Source organism: Camellia sinensis, chromosome 5, assembly GCF_055761805.1.
Source record: "Camellia sinensis isolate YWXY chromosome 5, ASM5576180v1, whole genome shotgun sequence".
In the NCBI taxonomy this organism is placed as follows: Eukaryota; Viridiplantae; Streptophyta; class Magnoliopsida; order Ericales; family Theaceae; genus Camellia; species Camellia sinensis.
The window spans coordinates 174,334,005-174,344,023 of record NC_138965.1 but is presented as its reverse complement, the minus strand read 5'-3'; the positions used below and the strand labels follow the sequence as shown (position 1 = coordinate 174,344,023).

General features: G+C 47.9%; 1 long non-coding RNA gene across 1 annotated transcript; it reads right to left on the bottom strand.

Annotated features, from left to right (window-relative positions):
* Nucleotides 1-2,078: 2,078 nt before the first annotated feature.
* Nucleotides 2,079-3,137, bottom strand: LOC145790276 (uncharacterized). Its single transcript, XR_014328957.1, has 3 exons — nt 2,954-3,137; nt 2,539-2,700; nt 2,079-2,452 (listed from the first exon to the last, which is right to left on the bottom strand). It is a non-coding gene; the product is annotated as an uncharacterized LOC145790276 (long non-coding RNA).
* Nucleotides 3,138-10,019: the final 6,882 nt, after the last annotated feature.

Genomic DNA, 10,019 nt, shown 5'->3' with positions numbered 1-10,019 from the left:
TTGAACAAGTACGTTAATCCGACTCTCATTTTGATCAAAACCGTTTTGGTAGAAAGCAAAAACGAAAGAATGGTTAAAATGATGAACTAGGGGCACAGTTGAGCCAGGCGTTCTGTCTTTCCCCCGTCACCGACGTACTTGCCAGAAGAGCGCGCTGCCCACCAGAAGAAATAGCTGTGAGCTAACGGCATCAGGCGTGAACCCGCAACTTCCTATTCATCCATTAATCACCCCGGGGAGGGATGGAAAATGAGAGATTGAAGAATAGAGAGGTGTAAGTTGAGAGAAAAGTGAGGAAAACGGTTTTGAGAGAAAATCCGAGCTTGAGAGCCGAGTGATGCGAGAATCGCAAATCAGAAAGGGTGGGAAATAATACCCAGATTGAACTGGCTCCTCGTGGTCCGAGGTCCCCCATCTTCGTTTACGCGTCTGTGTGTCGTGTCTCTTTCATTTGACGGTCTCGTCTTTTGTTTTGAGTCTCTCCCGAGCGTGTCTCGTTGTGTTTAGGTCGTGTACCTATATTTGAGTCTTCCCCGCTGTGTTCAGTCGTAGGCTCGATATCCCGGTTTGAAAAAAACTCATTCAATTTCAAAAATCATTTATGCTCAAGAATGTTGTGCCATTCTCTACATTCGAGCGTGTTTCAACTTCAACCGGTTCCACCTTTGAGGCCGTCTTGTCAGATTGGGCTGTTTGTTCAGAAATTGCCGTGTGCAGAATGAATCAAATGCCGTGTTATGGGCTGTATGCAGATTAATCCCCAACAGAGTAAGGGCTGTGTGTCCAGAATCAGGCAGTGGGTTGCTTGGGTTATTTTGCTGTCGGCTGTTTAACTTATCTGATTATTACAGTGCAAGTGTTCAATTTTCAGATAACCAATCATTCCATTTACATTGAGGTGTAACATGATGAGATGCGATGCAATGCATGAAATGTGTAAATGTAAACACCTTTTCAGATAAAAAGTCCGTTTCATTTCATTATCTTTTCAAACGTACAAGTTTTGGAAACAAAAATCTGCCTGCGGCAGTACAAGGTAATCTATCTACCAACAAAAAGAAAAGTACAAGAAAGAAAGAAAAGATAGCAAAAATCCGCATCTATATCCAGCGACTCCAAGGGCTGTCAGTCCGTCCTGGACCTCTTCCTGGACGAAGGTCCAGGAGCATCATCAGCATCGTCGTCAGAGCCCGAGCTAGAACCGTCTCCGGTCTCCTCTTCCGATGACCCTGCCTCCGCCTCTGACTCCTCGTCGTCGTCATCGTCCGGGACTGGAGCTCGTGAGCTACTCCCGACGTGAGTACGCCCTCCCCTGGTACGGGGAAATATCCTGCCCTCCTCATCTCTCCTCCGAGCAGGGACAGAAGGTCTAGCTGGAGCACCTCCTGCCATGGGAATCTGGAAAGGAGGCTGAAAAAGTACACAAAAGTGAAATGCATCAGCATGCCGTGAGTAGTTTATCAGTGTAGAATGCCGTGTGTGAATACAGTGTATGAATGCCGTGAGCAGTTTATCAGTGCAGAATGCAGTATATGAGTACAGTGTATGAATGCCGTGAGCAGTTTATCAGTACAGAGTTTAGTGCAGAATGCAGTGTATGCAGTGTTCAGATACTGTGAGATCAGTGTATCAGGTGTTGTGCCGTGCATCAGATTATGTAAAGCAGTGTATGAATGGTTTGAGGCCAGTGTCAGAAGGACATACCGGTATGCTGTAGACGGCTAGAAGGTCAAATGTCCGCTGGAGCATCCCCATCATCGAGGCATTCATCGCCAACGACTGACGGGTGTACTCAGAAGAAGCCTGCAAAAGTATCAGATGCATCAATATTCTGTGGAATATCAAGTAAACTGAAATGAATAACTGTACAAAATGCAGTAGAACATACCAGCGGAAGGTCGGGGACGTCAATGAACTCGTGACCAGCCGGTGGAGGGGCGAAGGGGATCTGATAGGTCGATCCACCCTGCCCCTGGAAAGTCAGTACAGCGGGCAGGGCAGGCCAGCCATCTCCTCGTCCTCCCCGCGCTCCACCCCTACCACGGACCCGGGCCCTCCTCGAAGATTCAGCCCCTGCTCCCGCTCCGGCCCCAGCCGCCGATGCTACAGGCCTGGCCCCCTCTGCTCGACGGCCGCTCAAGGGACGCATCAGGTACGTCCGCACGTACTCCTGATAGTCGCCGGTGCCTCGGAAGCCGACCTCCTCCCAGCCGATGGAGTAATCATCCAGCTGCTCAGTGGTCAGCCCCTCAGTCTCCCTCATCTCTGCAGGAGGGTGAGCCGGGACTATCTGCTTAGGTAACCCGCGGGTCTGGCGTAGAAAACGCTCCCCCAGGTACCAAGCCCGACAGACCGGGCCCTCTAGCAAGATCCGGAAACGCGAGGTCTCCTCAGCACCAGGGAACCGACCCCGCATCGCCGACGGCAGCGAAGCCCATGGCCGCCATGTGATCTGAAAGTGACAGACAGTTTGTTATCTACTGTTATTGAAATATGCAGTGGGAAAGCGAAGCTAAATGAACTGAAAGTAAAGCATACCTCGGCCGGAGTGATGGTGTCGAAATATCGGCGGAAGAAGCCGAACGTCTCCCATGGTCGCCGGGTGCATCTCCCGTCAAAGCGACTCGAGAACGGGACAGCCGGAGGAGGCTCCGCAACTGGCACAGGTGCAAGCCTAGGGAAGTAGGCATAAACCCACAACTGCAAAATAGATGTCAGTATGACTATCAGAAAAAGCAGGATATACAGAATGAAGCAGAAATGGCAGAGCCGTGTGTTGAGCCGTGTATTGTGTGCAGTGTACAGTGTGAGCAGTGTACAGTCAGTGTAAAGCAGAATGTATGTGTGTGCCGTGTGTACAGTATACAGTGAGTGTAAAGCAGACTGCAGTGTGTGCAGTGTACAGAGTACAGAAAGTACGAGACAGGAATGAAAAAGTGGAGAAGAAATGTACCTCCTAAGCCCGCCAGTAGCCTCCAAGCAGCTGGCCGCTGCCGCGAGAAGCCGAGCTCATATAGCCGTACAGGGTGGCCAGAGCAGCGCCGCCCCAGTCGTAGTGCAAGATGTCCCGGACGTCCACCAGTGCGCTGAGGAGACAGAGAGGCACAGAGTTCGCCCGGTCGGCGAAGATAGTAGTCCCGAACAGGAACATGAGGAAGCCGTGGGCATACCTCTCCACGTCCTCCTCGGTCATCTGCACCTCCTCCCCTAATACGGGCTGGACCCTGAACTGTGCCTCGAACCAGGAGTATCGGACGAAGCCTGGACGAGCTAGCGGTGGCGCCTCCCCCAGTAGATGGACCTGAGCGGCGGTCCACTCATCCATGTCGGTGTCGAAGGGGATCGGATCACCCCCTACCCCGATGCCTGTGAGCATCGAGAAGTCATAAGGGGTCATCGTCATATCCCCCGCAGCAGAAAAATGGAAAGAATCGGTGGTGTCCCACCAACTCTCCGCCAAAGCGGCGAGAAGAGGTCTGCATGTGGAGAGCCTAGAGAGCCCTCGGCAGAAGGTGCCGAAGCCCGCTCGGTCCACGATGCGCTGGACCGCATCAGGGAGCTCGTCATACCACTCCCGAGCACCAGTATTCCCATACCCGCGAATGGTATGGGAACCCTCCTGCAAACAGAAAATGACAATTGCAAGACAACATTCAAAATGCAGTTGTGAAAAGACGGATATGGCATGTATGCAAGTTTGTCAGATTCAGGCAAATACCGGGTGCCGGTGTGCTTACAGTAAAATACGTGTGCTGTGTCAGCGTGTTTAGGTGTTTCAGAACAGATGTGGCATGTATGCAAGTTTGACAGATTCAGACAAATACTGGGTACCAGTGTGTGTGCAGTAGAATACAGTGTGTGCCGTGTGTTTGGGTGATTCAGGACTAGTGCAGTGTGTGTGCATGTGTCAGTCTCAAGCAGATATCAGTTGTATGTATGTTTACAGTCAACTACGGTCTACGGCATATCAGATTTCAGCAATTAAAGAATACAGCTAACTATGGCAGTTTTGTGTCCTACATTGCAGAAAGTAAAGCAGAAGATGAAGAGTTACCTCGGGAGTGCCGAATGAAAGGTGGGAGGTAGGCTCGCGTAGTAGTAGCTCAGGCGCCGCGTACCTCTCAAAGCTCCGGAACTGACGCAGGCCGTCTGGGGACAGAACGTGGATCGCCGGCCGGTAGGTCGCCGGGTCGAATGGGCGCTCGCTCAGTGGTAAGAGCTCAACCCCGGGATCCATCTCGTGGTCCGGGGGAGTCCCGCCACGTGGAATGTCGTCCGCCATGTAGAGAGTGGTGTGAAAATGGCCCGGAAAAGGAAAACCGGGTCGGAATACGAAGAGTCAACTGAAAAGTCAACTCCCGAGAGGGTCGGAAATGGCCGGGGAGGCCGGAATGTGAAGAGGCACGGAAATGAAGAGGAAAGTGAGGGGAACAAACCCCGAGAAGGCGAGAACGCCGAACGAGGCACCGAAACGAGAATGTGATCGGTGGAAAATGTCCGAAACGCGAAGAGGATCGCGAATCCAACGACGAAACGGGCGTAGAACGCGAAGAAACGGGCGAAAAATGAGAGAGAAATACCCTAGAGAGAGAGAGGAAGGGATTTCGGCGGTGGAGAAGTGAGAAAATAGGGCATGAAGCCCTATTTTATAACACCCAAGGTGAAAAGACAAAACTGCCCCGCACCAGCAACTGTTTGCCGGTCGGCAATGTTTTGTGCCGGCCGGCACTTTTTTGTGCCGATGGAATTGTTTTTGTGCCGATGGCCAGCCGGTGGCCTCATCTTTCGGCCGGTGGGGTTCCCACAGCCTTGTTTAGGCCATTTGAGCTGTTTTGGGTCTTTATAGCTCAAGAAAGTGCAAGAAAGTGCATCTCCGACGCTCAACCGGCCTCCGTTTTGACTTCGGGCCGTGTCTCCAGTGCGTGGCACTCGAATTCATGCAAGGTGTATCCTTTTTGTATCCTTTTGAATTCAAAAGCTACCCCATGTGTGTTGCACAAGTTCATCACACTACTTCGGTGCATTACATCGCACTGTTGTGCGCCGCACATTTGCATTGTTATGCACGTGTTACATGCGTTGCAACACGCACCCCTTTGCATTGTCGTGCACATTTCTCATGCATCATTGCATTTCCATTCCATGCATTGTCATGCATTCCGGAATACGTGCGTTGTTGCGCATTTAAGCCCATTTACACTCCGTGTGACATGCACGTCACACTTGGTATCGCACTGTTTTGTGCATTGTATTGTTCGCGCTGTTTTGCGCATCGAACTGTTTTGTGCATTGTATTGTTCGCGCTGTTCTGCGCATTGCACTGTTTTGTGCATTTCAAAATTGTTCGCGCTGTTTTGCGCATCTCATTGCATTTTGCATGCATTCCATCGCACTATCCTGTGCACTCGCGCATAGCGCTGTCTTGCGCATCATACCATCGTGCAACCCCGTGGTCTGGCGAGACCTTAAACACGCATGGTCTGGCGAGACCTTAAACACGCACGGTCTGGCGAGACCTTAAACACGCACGGTCTAGGAGACCTTAAATCCTTTGGAGGTGCGAAACCTTCAGCGCATTGTCACGCGTCTTGTAAATACCCCCATGGTCTGGCGAGACCTTAAACACGCATGGTCTGGCGAGACCTTAAACACGTACGGTCTAGGAGACCTTAAATCCTTGGAAGGTGCAAGACCTTTATTGCATTGGTGTGCACACTATTGCTTTGTACATATCTTAAGCCGCGTGTTGTCGCGCATCTCATGCAACATGCATTTCACTTGCATCATTTGCATTTCAAAAAAAAACAAACAAAAACATGCATTGTCATGCATACATTTTGCATTCCGGTCTGGCGAGACCTTAAACACGCATGGTCTGGCGAGACTTTAAACACGTCCGGTCTAGGAGATCTTAAATCCTCTGAAGGTGCAATTCCTTCGGTGTTTGCCGTGCCCGAACGACTTTTCGGTGGTCTGGTAAAGCCACCTGCCTGTGCTTGCGATGAGTTCCTAGAAGACCAACTGGGACGGTGGAAACTAGAGTCCGAACGGCTTATGCCTAGAATGCAAAGGTTCGGGAGTTCCGAGACTAAAGTCTGGTTTAAATACCCAGAGGTTTACCCTCGGCTTGAAATCTGTATGGAAGCCCCATAGGTTGAGACGGCATGTCTACGCCTCAGTTCTGGATACTGAACCAACCTAGTATATCACCCTGTTGGTAAGATAGGGAAAGTTGCAATCATAGTCATTGCATCATAGTGCATTGTCATATTTGCACTTGCATTGTAGATTGCATGCATTCATTGCATCACCTTCCGCCTATGGCTTGCGCCTTTCCAGGTTGAGCTTGGTCTGGTATGTGTCCTTACTTTTCATGTTAAAACACAGTTCTGTATGTGTATCGCGCCGATTCCACGTTGATATGTTGGTTGAGGGTTGCGGCACCTTTTCTGTGTTACACATGGCTCGTACGTGTGCATGCCTTTCCTAGGCAAGATTTGGTTTGGCTTGCGTGCCATATCCATTGTATCCATATCCATTCCATTGCATATTTGTAGATATTGCATTGTAGATTGCATGCATTCATTGCATCACCTTCCGCCTATGGCTTGCGCCTTTCCAGGTTGAGCTTGGTCCGGTATGTGCCCTTACTTTTCATGTTAAAACATAGTTCTGTATGTGTATCGCGCCGATTCCACGTTGATATGTTGGTTGAGGGTTGCGGCACCTTTTCTGTGTTACACATGGCTTGTATGTATGCATGCCTTTCCTAGGCAAGATTTGGTTTGGCCTGCGTGCCATATCTATCCATTACATTGTAGTGTAATTTTTGCATCCGGCATTAGGATCGTAGTCCTCCCTCCAGCGGGTTGTTTCCCCACTTATGTCAATTCCACCCAATGCTTGTTCTTGCGTCTGTCTACAATACTCATAGTTCAGTTGACCGTTCTATGGTAGACAGACTTGTTATCTCCATCAATCTATTTGACATAGGTGTGGTTTCGAACCGCTCGTGATTGGATCACGATCCAAATGCTTTACATGTAGCTTGCATTGTTTCAAATACATTGCATCTTCATTTGCATTGTTTATACATTGTTTTGTATATATTGCATTTCGTTTTGCATCCATTTTGCATTGTCATGCATGTTGCTAACCATATTGTACCTGTTAAGTTTGTTTTCTTTGCAGGCACGATATTGTATGTACGGTTCATTTGAAGCTGGTGCAACCAGACGAGCCGCACAGGTATTGTATCTCCCGAGTGAGACGCATTGAGAATTGCATAATTCTCTTACATCCTTTCTGCATTGTAGTGTAGTTTGGTATGCTAGCTTAAAACTGTCGCATGTTTGCTTCATTACAGCTTTCTTTGCATGATCATAAGTATGCTCGGCTTCGTGCATTGTCTTGCATTTTGCCCCTGCCTCCGGGCACATATCTTATTTGTCTTGTTTGTTTGTCTAAGTCTTCGGCCTTGTCAAAAATGAGTCGTCTTTGGGCTTTGACATTCACTCCCGTCATTGCTATGACTTTCGAGTTCTGTCAAAGAGGGGCAACTGTAGACACCCCATTTTTGACCGTCCTCAAGACTTGGACGTCACTGTTTGAACACACGGTGATCTTCCATGTTTGTGTTCGTTTGGAGTTCCCGGAGGTCTCGGCTCACTGTTTGAACACTTGTGTTTTGCCTTGGAAAGGCAGGGTGAGGCTTGTAGACCATCCCCACCCACCACCGGCATTGGCTAGATGCCACCGGCTGGTTTTTGCTGCCACCGGCAATATAGTTTGCCGGCCGGCACTCTTTGTTGCCGGTCAGCACTTTTTTGTGCCGGTCGGCACTTTGTTTGGCCAAGATGGCATTTTTTGCCGGCTGATTGCTGTTCATCTGCTTTTGCAGATATTTTTGGACAGCTGTATAACTTTTGCTCCCCTCCATACACGTGTATGGAGGGATCTCCCTCTTGCAAAGCTTGTCTTGTAAGCTTTACAAGAGGCATATAGAGAGAAGCTCTCTCTAAGGCAAAGAGGAGAAGCTTTAGACATTTTTGAGGAGAGAAGACAGAGGAGAGCTCTGGTTTTCTAGGGTTAGGGTTAGACATACACAACCTATCTCTCTTTTCCTCTCATTTTGCATACTAGGTGTTTTGTGTCTCATTATTGCACACAAACACCTAGTGTTTCACCTTCCTCTTGGAGCTGAGGTTCCAAAGAGTGTGTTTTGAAGTTTTTGTCTTGGATTCAAGCTCAAGGAGGCCATTGGAGCATCTTTGTTGAAGAAGGCATCAAGGGTGAGAAACTAGTCCTTTTTTTCCCCTTTTTTGCATTGATTTTCTACTAGTCTTAGAGCTGTTTTTGTGATTATTGTATAACATAAAAAAGTTCTATTTTTAAGCCCTCTTTATTGTTTATTAAGAGTGTTTTGTTGTTTGAGGGTTGTTGACCACCCTTAGGCCTCAAAAGGCCTCATTTTGAGCCATTTTGTGTTAGCTCCGGGATTTTGGTGTTGAGGTCTCTTCACCACTGAAATCTTGAGGGATTTCAGTGGTGAAGATGATGCTTTGAAGTCCCAAGAAGGAGAGGGCCACCCCCTCTCCTTGTTGTCCTTGAAAAGGACACATTTTGGCCTCCTAAGGAAGCCTATGCTTGAGTGTGTGTTGAGCATGTTTGATTTATTCTTCATGCTTATATATCCATGATATAACATGATTTAAAGTTGGTTTTGGAACTCCATGCATGTTTAGCATAGTTGCCATGTAATGCCTTATTTGTGCCTTAACATGTTCTAGGTTGTTAGCCTTTGTTGGAGCATGTTTTAGGCTTACATTTGTGAAGATTATGTGCTTATTTTGCCATGTTTTAGCTCTGTCCATAATCGTTTGGGTCGATCTTTGCATGCATTATATAGCTCCTTTGTATTTGGGCTTGTTGGCCTTGTGTATGTGCATGTGTAGCATGCCATCTTTGCATTGTTTTGGTGATTTGGAATCATCTTACATGCTATTTCAGTCCCATTTCCATGCTTGTTTTGATTGCCTCGCATGCCTCTTTAATGCTTTGAAAGCATGTGTTGCAATGCTCCATGTTTTGGCCATGGTGTATGCCTTTGTATTTGGGCCACTTAGATGCCATCTAAGTAATCCTTTAGCTTTGTTTTAACATGCTAAACCCCTGTTTTTGGTTGCTTAATGCATGCCTTGTTTGGTCTTGTTAAGTATGCTCAATGCCACTTTGGTTTACTTTGAACACTTAGGCCATTTGTCACATGCTTGACTTGATTTATAACTTGATTTGGCATCATTTTATAGCATGATCTTAGGGCTCATGTTGCATGCTAATTGTCCATGTTTCCTCCTTTCAAGTGTGCTTGAATGTTGTTTGATTTGTGCTTAAGTGTTGGCCCTCATGTGCATGTGTGTGTGCATGCCATCTAGCCTTCATTTCATAACACTTTGGCCACTGTTTTAGGCCTTATTAGAGTTGCCTAATTCATGTTTAAGTCCATCTTTGCCATCCATTTGCATTGCTCTATGTATGCTTGCATGATTGCATGAGTTAATTGCCATGCCATGTTGCATTCCTAGCTTGTATGCCTAGGTTGCATTGCATTTTGCATGCATGCCTTGTTCCTTGAATTGGTGATAGGAATTGGGCCTGATTTGTTTGATTGGTTTGCATGCATTTGAAACCAAAGTTGCATGCTTGGTTCCTTGGACCATCATGCATGGAAATGCGTGATTGGTGGTCCGAGAACCGAGGCACATGTCCCTTTGAGTCATTACAATGATGAGAGACATGGTTGATGCATACATGCCTTGAAATATGCTGCCATGCCTTGTTTTGCCCTCTGTTGCTGTGAGTTGCAGGTTCTGCAAGAATACTCTGCCGACCGGCAGTGTAATGTGCCGACCGGCACTATTTTCTCTGCCGACAGCTTCAACTTTGTGCCGATGGCCATACAACACTGCCGGTGGAAATTTCATCTAGTCGGTGATGATCCCCTCTGTCCAAGGATGTAG